A 14,458-nucleotide genomic window follows, 5' to 3' on the forward strand; every position below is an offset into this window, starting at 1 on the left:
CGCAATTTGTTATCACAACACACTTGTATGCTTTTTCATAGATCCTCCAACTCCACACTTAGAACTTTTTACAGAAAAGCAGTCAAGACAGTCATGTGGGAAGAATTGAAGTTTTTGGTTTCAAGGTAAGTACTTTGTTTGTGGAGTTGGGTTTTTGGGGTTAGACGAAGGGATCCACAAGGGTCAAGGATGCACTCTCAAAGCATCCTCAGCAGCACTAGGGCGGCCGGGTGCAGAGTGCTGCGGATCAATGTTATCCAAAGGGGGATAGGGAGCCTCCAGTTGGTGGCTGCTCACAAGCAGGCCACAAGGTTGTGGGAGCAAAGCTCCTGGACTTAAGTTCAGGGCAAAGGGGGATCCGATTTAGCACCCAAGTTGCACCCACAGAGACACAGGGGCGACCGGCTGCAGGGTACTGTTTGTTTATCGGGTTCCCTGTTGTTTTCATTGGGGAATTTTCGGGTTTCAACATACATTGTAGGCTTGGGGACGAAGATTTTCTGGAGGCAAGCACCGGTTGGAGAGGTAAGTTGGGATGTCGTGGGGTGCTGGCATACCATTGGTTGGGCCACCCAAGGCCATGGGCCGTCGGGTGCAAGGCTGTCTTTTGGCGTTGGATTCTTCTTACCAGTTCTGCTCGCGGTTGGGGGGATCCTCCAGAAAGGGGCTGCAGACGTCGGCTGGAGACTTAAGGTAGGTTTGGGATCACCAGATCCCAGGTCAGGATCGACAGGGAGACCTTCTCGTGGTGTTGGGCCACTCGATCTCAGGCCATGGACGGGGTGCAGAGTGTTGCAGACTCGTGGATTTGGCCGGAGCCAGAGTCTGTTGGTGAGCAACTCTGGTGCTCATGAGAGACAAAGTCTGGTTGGGAAGGTAGGGCAGGTACTCTGGGTTCTGGGGGGCTGCAGGACACACCAGGATGTCAATGGAGCAGGTCGAACTTCTGACAGGCCGGTAGGGCTGGGGCCAAGTCAGTTGGTGTCCTCCTCTTCCTTTTTAAGCACAGCTTCTTCGGTCCTTCTTCTTCTATCTTCTTGTCTGAGGAGGCAAGGTTCAAGGTTACCCTTAAATAATAAATATAGAGGTATTACAGGTTGGTACAGTTCAGGACCAATGGGCCCTTTCTTGGGGTGGCTGCACCCCTTAATATGCCACCCTCAATTGGGAGGGGGGCATAAGCCTCACCCTGGTTGGCTGGGTCCCCATCTTCAAGGGTTGGGTTTAGCAAAGGTGGGAACTCCTCTGCAACTAACTTGGTTTTCCCACTAATTCTCCCACCCAAAGTGAGGGTCAGAACTGTTGGGGGCCAGTTGTTGGGAGCACCAAATGGTTGGGGCAGCTAAAAAAGGTGGCATGCCTTTGAAGCTTCCCCTTCGTGGAACCTGCCCCATCCTGGGAAAGGAGGCTTGGTACCTCAACCCTGGATGTGTTTTGTTTCAGGACCACAAGAGCGGCAGGCTCTCGACTGAGAGATTCAGAAACAAGCCTGGGGTGGCAGCTGGTGAGCAACCAGTCAGCCAGGACATTCGATTTAGGTCATTTTTCAGGGGGCATCTCTAAGATGCCCTCTGAGTGCATTTTTCATTAAATCCTACACTTGCATCAGTGTGGGCTTAATGTGCTAAAAATTCTGATATCAAACTTCCCAGTTATCAGTAAAGCCATTATTGTGCTGTGGAGTTTGTAATGACAATTGTCCAGACCATATACTCTTTATGGCTATACTGCACTTACAATGTCTATGACTGGACGTCAACACTGAAGGGGTACCCTGCCAACTTAGGGTGAACAAAGCAAACACAAGGAGACGATGGACGGAGCGCTGAAACTTTTCACACACTCACCCCCAGTCACAGATCCTGTGCCTCATGGGAACAGTCCAGCCTGAACTGCCAAGCCAGGTCTTTTCTGAACCGGAAACAAGCATCCTGGGACCGGTTTCTGGGTAACACCCTTCATCAGCCAGGCTAGCTTGAATCCAGTGGCATAGTGAGCAAGGGACTCATATCTGGGTATACCCTGCCAACTTAGGGTGAACAAAGCAAACACAAGGAGACAATGGACGGAGCGCTGAAACTTTTAAGACACTCACCCCCAGTCACAGATCTGGGCTGAATCCATCATCATTCTCCAGTTCACTTCACCACGTCAGTTCATACCCAGCTATATGCAAATCAGTCTTGACCCTGTGCCTCATGGGAACAGTCCAGCCCGAATTGCCAAGCCAGTTCTTTTCTGAACAGGAAACAAGCATCCTGGGACCAGTTTCTCGCTAACACCCTTCATCAGCCGGGCTAGCTTGAATCCAGTGGCAAAGTGAGCAAGGACCCACGTCTGGGCATACCCTGCCAACTTAGGGCGAACAAAGCAAACACAAGGAGACAATGGACGGAGCGCTGAAACATTTCAGACACTCACCCCCAGTCACAGATCTGGGCTAAATCCATCATCATTCTCCAGCTCACTTCGCCACCTCAGTTCAGACCCAGCTTTATACAAATCAGTCTTCACCCTGTGCCTCATGGGAACATTCCAGCCCGAACTGCCAAGCCAGGTCTTTCCTGAACCGGAAACAAGCATCCTGAGACCGGAATCTGGGTAACACCCTTCATCAGCCAGACTATCTTGAATCCAGTGGCAAAGTGCGCAAGCGACCCACATCTGGGCATACCCTAGCAACTTAGGTCAAACATAGCAAACACAAGGAGGCAATGGACGGAGCGCTGAAACTTTTTAGACACTCACCCCCGGTCACAGATCTGGGCTGAATCCATCATCATTCTCCAGCTCACTTTGCCACCTCAGTTCAGACCCAGCTATATGCAAATCAGTCTTGACCCTGCGCATCATGGGAACAGTCCAGCCCATACTGCCAAGCTAGGTCTTTTCTGAACTGGAAACAAGCATCCTGGGACCGGTTTCTCAGTAACACCCTTCATTAGCCATTTTAGCTTGAATCCAGTGGCAAAGTGAGGAAGGGACCCACGTCTGGGCATACCTGCCAACTTAGGGTGAACAAAGCAAACAGGAAACCAGGGCGCACTCAGTCAAAGTGCATCAACATTAGGCAAAAAGTGGGGGGCAAGCATGCAAAAAAGGTCCCTTTTCTACATGCCCTAATATTATGTTTTCTTTATTCTCTTGTGGCTGAGGGGCTCTGTGCTCAGTCAAAACCAGTTCTGTCCTCTTTGGTCCTGCTTCCTGGCAGGAGGTGTACACACCGTTGTGTAAGGCAGAACAGGCCCATTCAGGTACAAGGAAATCTCCTTCCCTTACTCTAAGTGCAACCCAGGTCTCTTTAGCCCAGCCTTGACTCAGCCAGGATAGGCATAACATACCTCAACCCCGCCAATGTCTGTCTACACTGAATGCAGATCCCCAGCTCCTGCCACTCTAAAGCCAGACAGTCAATCCACAACCCAGCACACAGGATGGCTAAGCAAGAACATACCCACTTTCTAAAAGTGGTATTTTCATACACACAATATAAAAATAATCTTTACTAAAGAATGCATGTGTATAGCCTAAGGTCAGGTACACTAAACTCCATCGTTCTACCTTGTCCTGAAGGTAAGTTATACTTAAGGATGTTATAAACAAACTCCTATTCTATCCAATGAGACAGGAGCCTTTCAATAGTGAAAAACGAAATGCATTGTATTTCACTATCAGGACATGTCACACACATCAGTACATGTCCTACCTTTCACATACACTGCACCCTGCCCACAGCGGTCTCTTGGGCCTACCTTACGGGTGGCTCACATGTAATAAAAGGGAAGGTTAGCGTTTGGCAAGTGGGTGCACTTGCCAGGTCGACATGGCAGTAGAGACTGCGCACAGACTCTGCAGTGGCAGGTTTGAGACCCCTTTGAAAGGCTGCTTGTATGGGTGGCACCATCAGTGCTGTAGACACACTAGCAGCATTTGACGTACAGGCCATGGGCACAAACAGTGCACTGCACTAGGGACTTAGTAGTAAGCCAAACAAGTCAATCATGGAAACACCAATCCATATTCACAATTTACAGAAGGAGCACTTTCACTTTGGCACTGATCACAGTGGCAAAGTGCCTAAAGCATCACAAATAAAATCCAGCACACAGCAAAAATACAGGAGGCAGAGGCAAAAAGGCAGGGGAAAACCACACCAATTATGCCAGGTCTAACAGGGGTTCACCAACCTCAACCGGTAATCCAATTTATTACAGTATCATTTGCATGCACACACACACACACAAACCCACCACATGCATGTAACACACACCCTGCCCACCACTGAATCATTCCCATATTGCACCAATCACAGGCACATATCCAACCACCACAGGTATATAACACATACAAACTACTCAGCCCTATATACTGAGGTTCCGTGAATTCTGAACCCGTTCCATAAAGGTCATGGTTTTGTTATGAATTTGATATTAGCGAACCGTAACTAGTTAGTGCGGCAAGTATGAGTGTTTTCGTCATGTTAGACTGATGGATTCACTACGTATTTAGGGATTTCGATCTGAAACCTTGGGTTCCATTTTGTGTATGGCAGCCATTTTGTGGTTGCCCTCACATAGGCCGATGACTGTGGCTGAATAAGTCCTTTAAGTACATGTACCTCCAGTTCGTGCTGACTCCTGTTTGACCTGAGTGAACTGACCCTGTTGCCTGAAACCGACCTTGTTAAACCAGTTCCTGCCCTTTAGATGATCAAGATTAAGGATCAGAGCACAGGACATCGTAAAACTTTATTGCATACAAATATGTCTTATCCTATTCACACCTGTTTCTGCTCCTTTCTTTATGGTCTATTTACGATGGGGATGTGCCCTTTTTTATTATGGGTTCGTTCGACCTGTCTTAAGAAGAATGTTGGGTTTGACCGATGATTGATCATGGGCTGGGCAACTGAAAAGTGGGTTTTACTGTCATGCGATACCTCTGGTGTGGATACATGTGATTGGACAGTTTGTAAATGTTAGGTATTTTTCTGGAATGTGATTTTTGGCATAAAAAGGGATGACTTGCTTTGTAAAATTGAGCAGTCTCCTGAGAACTCATACCGTGTTGACTTCTAGGACTTCTGTTACTGGCTGCTGCCAATAAATTTGATCTTTGACGCCACCAAGAAGAGTCCTGTGTCTCTGTGTTCTAAGACAGGTGATACCCGAAGACTTTGGGCATGCCCCTGGCGCCTCTGGGTCTTAAATAACCCGGTTTTTCAATACCAATCCGATGTAGGCCATCAGTGAGTAACGAACAAAGCAGCAGAACTTTAAATTAATGAGCTTTTAGGCCTCAACCCAGTGACATAGGTGAAAAAGCCTGTTCACTCCTACGGAGCATTACACATTATTCTTCCATTACTGTGCTTGTGTTGTTTAATTCCTGGCAAGAGCAGTAGTATTTCACCACTATGAGGGTAGCGCTTGGGCACCCATGTACATCACGGTGCATACGCACTATCCATGTTTGCCCATGACAACAAAAATCAGCATCAGGACTCCGAACATCATTACAGTTGGGGAACTAAGGGCAGGGGTACATTTTCAACTCCATGCTAGGGACATTTCTGTCCCAACAGTCGGCTATTTATTGCACCTGATTAAATCCAATGCCACGGTGTCAGAATTGATCTTGTGCAATAAATACCACTCAACTACGAGTTTTTCTGGAATATTATGCAAATTTACCACACCAAAATCTGCATGTTCTGATAAATAGCTGGCATATTTCCCTGACAAATATCAGTAACATCAGTTAACGCACACATCACAATTCACCAGTTCGCTTGTAATGTGGGACATATAGTCATGGTGAGATAATCCAAATAATGCTTGTCTTGCAAAACATCTGGTTCTTACGATGAAAAAAACATCTTAGGATAGAAAAACGAACACATATTTTTGAGAAGTTTATCTGTATGACACATGAATGGCATCTCTCTTGGTGCTGCATAAATCATCATGATAAACGCATAAAATAAAATACACACTGTGTGGCATTTTTCTTTCTAGCCACAAGATGGCGATCGTAGACTATAAATAAATATTTTGTTCCAAAGCAAAAGTAGTTTGGAATGCCGCGAAAGGTGCAGCTTGACAGCTAGTCATTTGATGGAAGTACACTCTTGATAATATTTTTCAGTCAATAACTAATGCCATGGAAATGTTTCAAAATACAATTGAGCGCAATTATTTTGCTTTCAATATTTAACTTATACCGACACGCACTGGAATGTCGGAATTGGGGGATATTTTTATTTACAGTTAAGGCATGTAAAGGCGAGGATATGGTCTCACGGCTAGACTGCCAACTTTGGAGCTGGAAAACCAAGGTTCGAGCCTCAGGGTCGACTCCACATCCTGTGATTTTGGGAAAATCACTAAGGGGCAGATTTACAATAAAGTGACGCATCTATAGAGATGTGTCACTTTCCTTGCGCCATCCTAAAAAATGCTTCACCACCATGGATGCGCCGTATTTACAGTACGGCGCACCATGGTGGAAGGATTGACAGATGCGTCAGAAATTCTGACGTATTTGTTGGGGCAAAAGTCATGCATTGCTGGAGTTGTGACGCAACTCCAGCAATGCATTTTGTGGCCTTTTCCCACTACAATGCATCACTGCTAATGCCTGCTTCAAGCAGGTGTAAGGTTTTGGCGCAGTGGCATCCTAAAAGTGACGCACTGAAATCTTGCAGATTTCACTGCATCACTTTTACGAGGCTTTCCTCCGTAGGAATGCCCCCTGCATACATTATGCCTGATGCAGGTTTAATGTGGCGCAGGGCTTTATAACGTGACGCATCTCCCTAGATGAGTTATGTTGTAAATAGGGCGCATTGTTTGCGCTGCTGTTGTGTCACAAAAAGTGACGCAATGGCGGCGCAAAGAGGCGCAAGGGGCTTGTAAATCTGCCCCTGCATCTCCCCTTGCTGACCGCCCCCCAAAAAAATAGGTTTCTTTCTGTAACGCTGGTGCTCTTGTAAAGCGCTCCAATACATTCCGGCCGAGTTCGCGCTATATAAATCTGCAAAAAAAAAAAAAAGGAATATTTCCCGAGGAAACACGAATACTAAAGTTGACAGAGTTTTAGCTATGTAGCACAATAAGCTACAGAATTGGAACTCTAGGATTATTGCCAGGCCCGCACTTCATCTTTTAGAGTATCCACCGGATCCCATGAAGTAGGTTTAGCCAACTTAACAATGATTGAAGGGAATCGGGATTTACTAAGATTTTAGGCCGTGTTTGCGTCACAAAAGTGCCACAAATCGGCGCCAAATGTTTTTTTTCTAATTTACTATCCAGCGATAAACTTGATTGCGCTGGAATCACATGAAAGTAATGCAAAGCAAGCTCCGTATTACTTATCGCCATGGGGGGCGTATCATAGGTGGTGCCTGGGCATTCCCATGCAACCTCTCAAGATTTTTGATTCTAAACCGAATTTACTAAAATAAGTAGACAGAGTTTAGCATCAGAAAACTGCACCCATTCAAATTAAGCGCAAGGAATAAGAAACGCTTTCAATTCTCCTTCCTTTTCCGACTTTGTACGTGTTACAGCAGACATATAAAGAGGGAAAAGGGTTAAATTTACTCTAAGCATGGTAACCTATGCTCCACTCATGGAGACACCCTTACACTATGGTGCAAAGGTGTCTCCGTGGAGCACGGCAGCTGATTTCAGCGTCGGTGCCAGGGAAAGTTTTGTAAATATGGCACTCTCCTCCGCTCTCCTGTTCACACAGCGCAGCATTTGCAGCAGCTGCAATGAGCTGCGTAAATAAATGTTAAATCTGGCCCTAAATTTGTTATATCATGTACTACCTCTTAGGGCCAGATTCTCAAAAACGTCACGGAACATGCTGCGCTGCGTAGCGTGATAGGGAGGGGGAAGGAGATCACCATATCTACAGATTTATGTCTCTCTCTCCCTTTTTCATAGCCCCGGCGCTGATTTCAACTGCCATGCGCCACGCACACACCATTGCAGCATATTTCAATGGTGTGTGCATGAGTCCAGCATAGGTTTTGTACTGGAGGGGTACCCTTCCAGTACAAAATACTATGCTTAGACGTAATTTTAACTGTTCCCACTCAGTAGAAATGAAAGCATTTAAACAGGGGTTTGTGTCAAAAGGTATGGGTGGTTGCATGGGAACGCCCATGTACCACCCAAGTGCACTAAGCAATGCAAAGCAGAGCTTTGCGCTGGTTTGCGTTACTTTTACTGTACTTTCCAGTGTAAAACAAGTTTTGCTCTGGTAAGTAAATTAGAAAAAAATTTTTTGGGCTTGACCAAGTTTTACGAGATGTTGTAAATCTGTGGCAGCGTCAAAGTCCATGGGTGTTGCATGGGAGCACCCACAGCAACACCCATGGAACTCCACTTTAAAGCAGAATAAGGCAAGGCAGAGATTTGTGCTGACTTGCCTTACTCTGTATCTACAAGGCCATGAAAAGTCACGCAGGGTGGCTTTACATGGCCTTATAGATATATATGGCTATGGCCTGTGCACCACGGGAACATCACAAATAGTGATGTTCCCAACAGTGCACATGGCTTCTAAATATACCCCCTAGTATCCTTGGGGCATATTTATGAGAGGGTTACATAAGGTATGTACCACGCAATGTGGTAAATGTATGACGCAAACCTCTATGTCAAATTTCTGAAGCCACACAAAGGCACTTTTAAAAACATTTTTTTTTTAGAGTTTTATATAACGCGAACTAGACGTGGCTTCAAAAATCTGGAGTAATGCAACACAGTGCAAATCACCGCTGTGTGTTACTCTGCCCTGGGAAAGCATTCAACGGTCATTGCATGGGTGTTCCCACGCAATTCCCAAGTTTTTTACACATTCTCAGATTTACAAGACTTTGTGAACCTGGGAATGCGCCAAAAAGATGTACATCCCAAGAGAGGCATAATGAGGAGAAATATCTTTATTTCTCCATTATATTTCCAGTTAGAAATGGGGGTCATTAGTTGGCATAAGTAGGTACCTTTGTCCAAATAGGGACCCTTGCTTCTAGTCAGGGTAGGGGGAAACACTTCTAAAATAACCCCTGCTCACCCCCTTGATAGCTTGGCACCGACAGACAGACTTATCTCAGAGGCAGCGTGTAAAGCATTTGTGAACACATACAGCAATACAGTGAAAACTCTACAAATGGATACCACACCAGTTTAGAAAAATAACTAATCTTTATTTAAACCAAAACAAGAACAAATTTAAAAAATCCACGATACAGTAACACAAATATGACTTTCCGATGGTAGAAATAGTTCAGTTCAAAGCTAGTTACAGATGCAACACTTTTCTCACAAATTACCTGGGATGCGCAAACAAACAAAACAAGCTGCAGAGAAGGGGTTGGGTCGGCTCCTTACACTCAGGGAAGGTGATGGGTCAGTTGGCTGCTCCAGGGGAGGTGATGCATCGGTTCCTTACCGAAGTGCAAGGGATGTTATTCGTCGGTTCCTTACCGGAGAGGAGGTGATGCGTCGGTTTCTTACTGTGTGGGGAGGTAATACATTGGTTTCTTTCTGTGCCCCCCCAACGATGCAACAAACTTGGCGCCGCAATGCGATGATCCGTAACGATGCGTGAACTCTTGCAGACAGACGGCAGGCCTTGCATCGAAATGGGTGCAGTGATCTCAGACTTTGGAGATCGGTGCACTAGATGCTGCGATTTCTCGAACCGCGGCAGGCACCGCAACAACATTTTTGGTGATGTGTCGCAAACAGGTGCAGATGCATCTTGCTTCTCTGAAGTTACGCTACTTTTCCAGCTCCAGCAGAAAACAGTCTCCAGAGGTCCAAAACAACAGCAGGATACTCTTTGCCAGTTCGAATTCCCAGCAGGGAAGTTCAGGGGAGCTCTGGGTGTAATCTTTGTGTCCCACAGACTTCAGAACAGTAGGCAAGCTCATTTTCAAGCCCTTGGAGACCTTCTTTCAAGCAGGGGACACAGCAAACAACAAAATCATTTTCTCCTTTCCCTGGCAGCAAGTAGCCACTGCAGGCTAACCCCAGACAACAAACAGCACAGGGGCAGTATTCCTCCTTAGCTTTCCCAGCTCTTCTCCTCGGCTAAGGTTCCTCTTGATTCCCAGAAGTGATCTAAAAGTCTAGGGTCTAAGCCCCTCTTTTTATACATAAAAATCCAATTCTGTTCTCACTGGTGCAGCTTCATGGCAGGAGGTGGAGACAGCATTGTGGAAGGCCGACCATGCTCATTCAGGTGAAAGTAAATCTTCTCCCCCTACTCTGAATGCAGCCCAGGTCTATTCAGCCCAGCCCTGACTCATCAGGCTAGAGCCATTGCTCCTCCCCAGCCCCTGTCATCCAAAAGCCACACATGCAATACACAAGCCAGGGAGAGGCCTACTGGATGGCTAAGCAAGAAAATACCTACTTTCTAAAAGTGGCATTTCCAAACACAGAATGTGAAAATCACCCTCACTAGAAGATGCATTTTAACGTTTTGAGTTCAGGCATACTGAACTTGTTCCCAGGGGTAGTTAGGTTTATAAGATGTTATATGCAAACTCCCCATTCTGTCCAATGGGAACAGGTAGCCTTGCAAAAGAGAAAAAATTAATTGGCAGTAATTCACTATCAGGACATGTCACACACATCAGGGCATGTCCTTCCTCTCACATACATTGCACTATGCCCACAGGGGTTCCTTGGGCCTACCTTAGGGGTGACTGACATGTACGATAAGGAAAGGTTAGGGCTGGCAAGTGGGTTCACTTGCCAAGTCGAGATGGCAGTACCAGACTGCTCACAGGCTCTGCAATGGCAGGCCAGAGGTACATTTACAGGCTGCTTAGGTGAGTGGCACAATCTGCGCTGCAAGCACACTAGCAGCATTTGATTTACAGGGCCCGGGCACACACGGTGCACTGTACTAGGGACTGACCTTGGGGATTCCATTCTCCCAGGGCTGTTTTTCTTTAATTAAAGGGGAGGAGGCACGTGGCCATGAGTCATTATCTCCTGAGCTACTTATTTAAATATAGAAGGGGAAGCCTGCTGGCCTCCCTTACCAAGCCTTGCTAGGCCCTGGCGACCCCATCCCCCAGGGTCATTCTTTTATCCCCAACCCCAGGGGCTGACGTGATTGTTTGGGGTAGGGGCATGCAGCCTCACTCGCCAGTACGATTTTAGACCTGGGACCAGCCACAATTCTTATAGGGAGCGGGCCATGATGTCCCCTTTCTGGGCTGATTTTGTCTCCGGAGACCCCACCCCTTGGGTCCTGGTGCAATTTTGAAGGGAAATGTGGTGGGGACACATGGCCCCACCTCCCTGGACCGATTTCAGCCCTGTGGACCCAATCCCACAGGGCCACCAGCAATTTATAAGGGGGGCTTGTGCCCCCCTTCGACCAATTTCATCTGCGGAGACCACATCCCTCCGGGGCAGCTGCAATTTCTATGGAGAGAGGGTATGTGGCCCCCCTCTCAGGGCAGATTTTAGAGCAGGAGAACCCATTTCAAAGGGCCTGGCAATATTTGTAGGGGGTGGGGATCACGTGCCCCCTTCCGTGGCCCGGCACAATTTTGAAGAGGAATGGGGAACGCCCCCCCTACCCAGGCTGATTCAGGCCCTGGTGACCCCATTCCCCAGGGGGGGCAGCAAAATATTTAAGAGGGAGAGGGGCATGCAGCCTCCCTCCCTGGGCTGATTTCGGCCCCAGAGATCCCATACCAAGAGGGCCTGGCAAAGTATTGAAGGAGGGGGCATCCTTTCTTGCAGCGGTCACTCTCCTACCCAGGATTACCCTCTAATCGGATAATGACATCCTCTGACAGCAGCATATGTTTCCAGCCCATGCTGTGGCGGGGTGTCATTAATGTGGGGATTGTCTGGAGTAGGTATTTCATTACTTTTGTGACGTGCAGCTTCTCCATACACCCCCTTCTTTTCTGAGCCCCTGGAGTGGGTGAGGGAGCTGGAGAACTTAGTATAGATACTAAATGGCTTTTTCCCCCTTGCATGACCTCGAGTGCTGATTGTTTTAGATATCACTGGAGGAGTGTATATGCTATGATTTGCTTGTTAAAATGGATTGCTCTGGCACGACTTTCCTGGGAAGGTATTTTTTTTTCTGTTCGCTTAACCCCATTATGGAGAAACTGTTGTGGTTTACCATATAGTTTCTACTTGGGAAAGTGGCCTGTTCTTTAATCTTGCTGCTCCTACTGACGCGAATTGCGGGTTGGGTGACATAAGGGGATGGAACCCCCACCAACACTCGAACACATGCCTAACAGTACATTAACTGTTGGGATGATCACCTAGAATTTCAGGGGACTCAATTTCCCTTCCAAGAAACCTAATGTGTAAATCTATCATAAACAGTAGAAGGGCCGAAAAGCCATGGACGAAAGAGGTAGGTCATGCATTACAAAATCGCTGGAGGGGGAACGTTTATGCTACAGTGTAGTCTGCATTCACTAGATGGTTGTTGATCTACCGAGCATGTGAGTGCATTACTGCAAGTATATACATTTCTGGCAATTACTACTCAAAACCTTTTCCAATGAGAGAGAAAACAGGTGTATTTCACAAATGTAGCTCCAATCTTAAGTCAGTTTTGCGATGAAAATACAGATCATCTTGACATGATATGATTACTCTAGTTGCACCTACACCCTAGGTTTAGAAAAGGACATGACGTAGAAGGTTGCAGTATAATAAGATTTTTTAGAATATTCTCAATTGGAGCACTACTGATTTGTCAGGGGAATGTTGGGCGACAATACAAGGACATATACATTTAGCAAGTTGACAGTTACATAACACGTTAGCATGTTGATGTACCACCCAACAATTTGTGTCCCTGCTAAGAGGCAGTCTGCAAAATGTTCACATCCAGGCCAAACATAGACTCTGGGAAAGGGTGGCTCAGACAATCCAATTGACATCACGATATTTGTGACAGGTTTGCTTCTCTCACCAGCCGTTGCCCTTCTTCTACTGCTGATAACCTCTATCGAGGTCAACTTTGCAATTCAAGAAGTAGGCCTTTGCCCTCATAAGCATTTACAAGTGATTTACCTTCAGTCTTTTTCTCAATTTAGACGTCATTGTGTTCATGAGGCTGAATCCACTTTCACAGTCTGTACCTTATGCTTGAAATGCTGCTCAGACAGCTACAAGGTATCACCTTATACTGAGCAGCGTTCCGTAGAGTGAAATTCACCATATCTTGAAAGGAGGTAAACACCCCATGTTCTGCGACAACATAATTGTATTCACTGTACCATTGAACAACATTGTCAGGTGTTTTCCAATCACCCAGAACCAAGATATTCTTGCACATTTACACAAGTATCTGTACATTCTCAGTCCCAAAGTCAAATTGTGATTTTGTTGCTATTGCCTGGGATTCAAAGCTTGCCCACTCCTCTGGTTCATCAACAGGGAACCATTTTGCATATAATCACAGTAAAATGGAATAAAAGTCAAAATAGGCCCAATGCTGGACTTAACTCCTAGTCGTAAAACATAGTTTTATTTTTAGCTGTCTTGCCCAGAGGCCCATTCCGTACCTGAATTGGTAGGGTGGGAAGGAATAGGGAGAGAGAGAAAGAGAATATAGCCTGTACTGTGGGGATCAGAGTCTAGTCTAATATAAGACATATTTCTACAGTGCACATTGTGCCTTAAATGGAGAAAGATAAGTGCAGATACTCAAACACTGAACTGTAGACTAGAGTGGAGCCAAGGGCAGGTCTAAGGACGAGGCGAGGAGACAATCATTTAATGATTATTCCTTCTCAGTCCTCCTCTTCTAATTGTTTTACAATCAGATGCATTATTTTTGTCCACACTCATTATGCCATTCCTCCTAGCCACTAATTTTCTATTTCCCTTTTTGGTACTTTATTTATTTCAAGAAATGTTATTGGATATTTCAGTGCAACAGCATAAGACATGAAGACTTTCCATATGTAGGTGAGCGCACACCTGAACTGAATTAGTATCAACTGGTGAGAGCATGACAATCAAAAAGGCATTAGAGAAGTGAATCATGGGTACATAGTACATTCAGGTGTGTCCGGCATTTGTCTAGTAACACAATTATCCCAAGAGGCCTTGCCGATACTGAGGTCAGAAAGAAAAGAAAAGAGAAGGGAAGGAAAGAAGAGCGTGAAGACAGGTAAGAGAAAGAGAGCAAGGAGAAGAAGAAGAAGAAGAAGAAAGGTATTATTATTATTATTATTTTAATACCTTTTTGGTATTTTATGCTGTTATATATTTGTCTTCACTCTTTTCCTCTACCTCTTCTTTTTCCCTCATCTCTCTTACCACTTTGTGCTTTCCCTTTCTCCATGTCTATCTCCACACTTTGCTTCTATTTCTTCTCATTTCTCCATTGCTTTTCCTTGGTTCTTTTCTTTTCCTTGTCTCTATACCCCCAT

This window comes from Lissotriton helveticus, chromosome 2_1 (genome assembly GCF_964261635.1).
Source record: "Lissotriton helveticus chromosome 2_1, aLisHel1.1, whole genome shotgun sequence".
In the NCBI taxonomy this organism is placed as follows: Eukaryota; Metazoa; Chordata; class Amphibia; order Caudata; family Salamandridae; genus Lissotriton; species Lissotriton helveticus.